We start from the raw sequence: 4,556 nt of genomic DNA, 5'->3' as shown, positions 1-4,556 counted from the left end.
CGCTATGAGTCGCAAACGACTCGACAGCACATAACAACAACAGCAACAACGTTAAGAGTGTTGACAGTGGAGCCTAACAAGCTGTAATTCTTAACAACCTCAATCTTTTCTCCATCTATCATGGTGCTGTCAACTGGCCCAGTGGTGAGAATCTTCGTCTTCTTGATGTTAAGCTTCAATCTATATTGAAGACAGTCCTTGACCTTCTGCATCAAGTGCTTTAGGTCCTCCTCAGTTTCAGCCAGCAAGGTTGTGTCATTCGCAGAATAAAGGCTGTTTATAAGTCTTCCTCCAAATTTGATACCACATTCCTCTTCATAAAGCCTAGCCTCCAGAATGATCTGTTCTGCACATAGATTGAAAAGGTATTTGAAGAGGGCTCTGACTACAGGCTTATTCAGCGCAATTTGTCTCCTAACTGCTGGTATCAAGTGTATTAATTGTAGATGATGTTGATGACAGTTTAAATTTTTTCTCTATCCAGTGGTGTTTTCTTGATGCTTGAGATGCAATACATATTGACAGCTGTAATCTTTAATTTTCTGCAGGAAATGACTCAAGTCCTCTTCACTTTCAGCAAATAAGCCATATGCATAATGAAGATTATTGAGGAGTCTTTCTCCAATCTTTTTTTTGTTAAGGTCACAGCCTATCTAAATTTCTATATGATGTTTTAAATTTTATGAGTGATTCTTTTCTTCTTAAATTAATTTTAATGTAAGTTTACCGAGACTTTGGATTTCCATTCATGCATTATTGCATACTTTCCTCCTGTTCACCCCTCTACCCCAGTTCACTTTTCTCTTTTAAAAGTAAGAAAAAAATTATTTCATTGTTATATACTCCTAACCCCCAGTCCACTCCACTATGCAGCTTTCATTCTGGACTCTTGTTATGACAAAAATACCTAATCATATATTCCTCCTAAACAGTTCTCTCCCTCATCTGTTTCAATGCAGTATACATTATTTATCTCCTCTTTTTTCAGTTTCCCCCCCAACCCCAATTCAGTCTCAATTTACAAAGGTAGCATTATACAGTATTTGTCCTTTTGTGACTGAAATATTTCACTCAGCATAACGTTCTCCAGGGTCACCCATGTTGTATAATAATTAAAGAGTTGCTTGTTTTTCAATGTAGCATAATATTTCATTGTATGAATATACCAGAGCTTTTTTATCCATTCATTTGTTGATGGGCATTTGGGTTGTTTACAGTTCTTTGCTATTGTGAACAAAGCCACAATAAACATGGGTATGTATATACCTGTTTGGGTGGTAGTTATGGTTTCTTTAGAATATATTCCCAGTAGTGGAAGTGCTGAGTCATATAATATTTCTATTTCTGAGAAAGCACCATATTGCCTTCCATAGGGGTTGCACCATTTTACACTCCAAGCAACAGAGAAATAAGGGTTCCAGTTTCTCTGCAACCTCACCAGCACATGTTATTTGCTCTTCTGTAAAATTTTTATATACTTACTGGGGTGAGATGATATCTCACAGTTGTTTTGATTTGCATCTCTCTTAGAGCTAGGGATTTTTAACATTTCTTCATGTGTGTGTTTGCCATCTGAATGTCTTCTTTGGTGACATGTCTGTTCATATCCTGTGCCCATTTTTCAATTGGGTTGTTTACCTTTGATTTCCTGACTGCTGATGTTAAAGAGTGTTGACTGTGGAGCTGAGCAAGCTGTAATTGCTAACAAACTCAATCTCTTCTCTACCTATCATGGTGCTGCCAATTAGCCCAGTGGTGAGAATCTTTGTCTTCTTGATATTGAGCTTCAATCCATATTGTAAACTATAGTCCTTGACCTTCTGCAGCAAGCACTTCAAGTTTTCCTCAGTTTCAGCAAGCAAGCAAAATTGTATCATCTGCATATCATAGGTTGTTGATGAGTCTTCCTCCAATCCTGATGCCACATTCTTTCTCATAAATGATCTGTTCTGCACACATATTGAATGGGTATAGGGTCAGGATGCATCCTTGACATACTCCTTTCCTGATTTTGAAACATGCAGTGTTTCCTTGCTCTGTCCTGAGGACTGCTTCTTGGCCCAAGTATAGGTTTCACATAAGCCAAATCAAGTGTTCTGGGATTCTCATTTTCCTCCAGGTTAGCCACAATTTGTTGTGATTCACACAGACAAATGCCTTTGAAACAGATTCTTCCGGTACTCTCTGCTTTCTGCCAAGATCCATCTGACATTGGCAATAATGTCTTTAGTGCCACAATCTCTTCTAAACCCAGCCTGTATTTCTAGGAGTTCTCTGTCAATGTACTTTTCCAGTTGTTTCTGGATAATATTCAGCAGGATTCTGCTTGTGTGTGATATTAGTGATGTTGTTGTTGTTCTTGTTATATGCGTCGAGTCACCTGTGACTCACACTGACTCTATGTACAACAGCCCTAAACCCTACTCTATCCTGTGGCAATCTGTTGTCTCTGACACCCCAATTACCCCAGTCACTCGATCCATCTCATTGAGGGTCTTCCTCTCATGCACTGTCCCTCCAACCTCCCAAGCATGACACCCCTCTCCAAGGACTGGTCCCGCCTTGCAATACTGATAATATCCACACTCTGTTGGGTCACCTTTTTTGGAATGGGAATAAATATAGACCTCTTCCAGCCAGTTGGTCAAGTAGTTGTCCTATAGATTTCTTGGCACAACTTGTTGAACATACCAAGGGCAGCATCTGTTTGTTGAAATACATCAGTTGGTATTCCATCAATTCCTGGGGCTTTATTTTTTGCCACATATTTCAGAGTTGACTAAACTTGCTCCTTTATCACCACTGCCTCCTGATCATATGTTTTTTCTTGAAATTATTCTGTGCCAGGCAATTTTTTTGGTACAATGACTGTATAATCCTTCCATCTTCTTTTAATGCTTCCTGAATCATTCAATATTCTGCCCATAGCATCCTTAAGCATTGCGACTTAAAGCTTGAATTTGTTCTTTAGTTCCTTCAGCTTAAGAAATACTGAGCGACTTCTGTCCTTTTGATTTTCCTACTCCAGCTTCTTGAACGTTACATTATAGTATTTTGCCTTGTCTTCCCGAGCTGCCCTTTGAAATCTTCTATTCAACTCCTTAACTTCTTGATTTCTTCCCTTTGCTGTGGCTTCTCAGTGCTCTAGTGCAATATTCAGAATCTCTTCTGACATCCACAAGGTTTAAAATCAAGAGAGGTGTGCGCCAGGCCTGTAACTTCTCTCCACATTTATTCAACATGTATGCTGAACAAATAATTAAAGAAGGCAAATTATATGAAGAAAAATATGGCAATAGGATTGGAGAAGACTTAACAACCTGGGTTTTGCAGATGACACCACCTTATTTGATAAAAGTGAAGAAGATATAAAACACTTACTGAAAATCAAAGACTACAGTCTTCAATGTATGTTATACTTTAATAACTCCCCACTTGGATCAGCAGTCAACACCACAATGGATAGGGAAAAGACTGATATGTTACTTTTTTCAATTTTACTTAGATTCACAATTAACAGCGATAACAGCAGTCAACAAATCAACAGATGTGTTTTAATGGGCAAATTTGCTGTTAAGGTGCTATTTAGAGTGCCACAGAGTAAGGATGTCAGTGAACTAAAATGTGCCTGATATTTTCAGGGTACTTTCAATTGCTATCTATGAAAGTGAATGCTGAATAACAAATAAGGAAGACAGAAAAGGATGCATTAGAACTGTGGTGTTGGTGAAGAGCATAGACTATAACCTGAACTACTAAAAGAATAAACAACTTTGTCTTAGAAGAAACAGGCTACCTCTCAGAGGCAAGGACAGTGAAATTTTATCCCACATACTTTGGGGATGCTTTCAAGAGGTTCCAGTACTTACATAAAGACATCATGCTAGGAAAAATAAAGGGTCAGAGAAAGAGATGAGGATCCTCAACAAGATGGACACTCAGCTACTGCAACAATCGGCTTGGACAAGGCAGAGACTGTGAGTCTAGTGAAGAACACAGCCAGGTTTTTATTTCTTGTTGCTAGAGTGGCTATATGAGTTGTAGTTGACTCAACTGCACTTAGCAACAGTGCAAAAAGTAGCTTTATTCTGAGTCGTACTAGTATTACTGACACCATCCTATTTGTTTCCAGAGTAAGCATACCTGAAATTTCAGTTTCCTTCTCTTATGAATCAAGGAGCCCTACACAGAGATTGAAGACAGGACATACATCTCACTCCATAAAGTCCTGTACATCTACCATTATAGACAGGTAAGATGATTTCAAGATCCATTTAAACATATGCTAAAATGTTCTGCACTTAATCTAGTATATTGCTTTAATGATTTTTACATTGGGCCAATATTGTTGTTGTTATGTGCCGTCGAATTGCTTGCGACTCACAGTGTCCCTATATACAACAGCACTAAACTCTGCTCTGGCCTGTGCCAACTGTACTGTCTCTGATACACCCATCCCGATTACCCCAGTCACTGAATCAATCCACCTCATAAAGGGCCTTCCTCTCCTGTGCTGTCCCTCCACCCTCCCAAGCATGATGTACCTCTCCAAGGAC

At 38.9% G+C, this 4,556-nt stretch overlaps 1 protein-coding gene across 1 annotated transcript in view; it reads right to left on the bottom strand.

Moving 5' to 3' along the window:
- PTPN4 (protein tyrosine phosphatase, non-receptor type 4 (megakaryocyte)) overlaps window positions 1-4,556 on the bottom strand; it is a gene marked incomplete at its 3' end in the record, with an annotated part of 444,194 nt that overhangs the window by 89,915 nt on the left and 349,723 nt on the right. The window lies entirely within an intron of this gene.

Source organism: Elephantulus edwardii, unplaced genomic scaffold (assembly GCF_000299155.1).
Source record: "Elephantulus edwardii isolate Elephantulus edwardi_28Jun2011 unplaced genomic scaffold, EleEdw1.0 scaffold00419, whole genome shotgun sequence".
In the NCBI taxonomy this organism is placed as follows: Eukaryota; Metazoa; Chordata; class Mammalia; order Macroscelidea; family Macroscelididae; genus Elephantulus; species Elephantulus edwardii.
The sequence above is the reverse complement of the archived record's forward strand: the minus strand, read 5'-3'. Positions and strand labels throughout refer to the sequence as shown.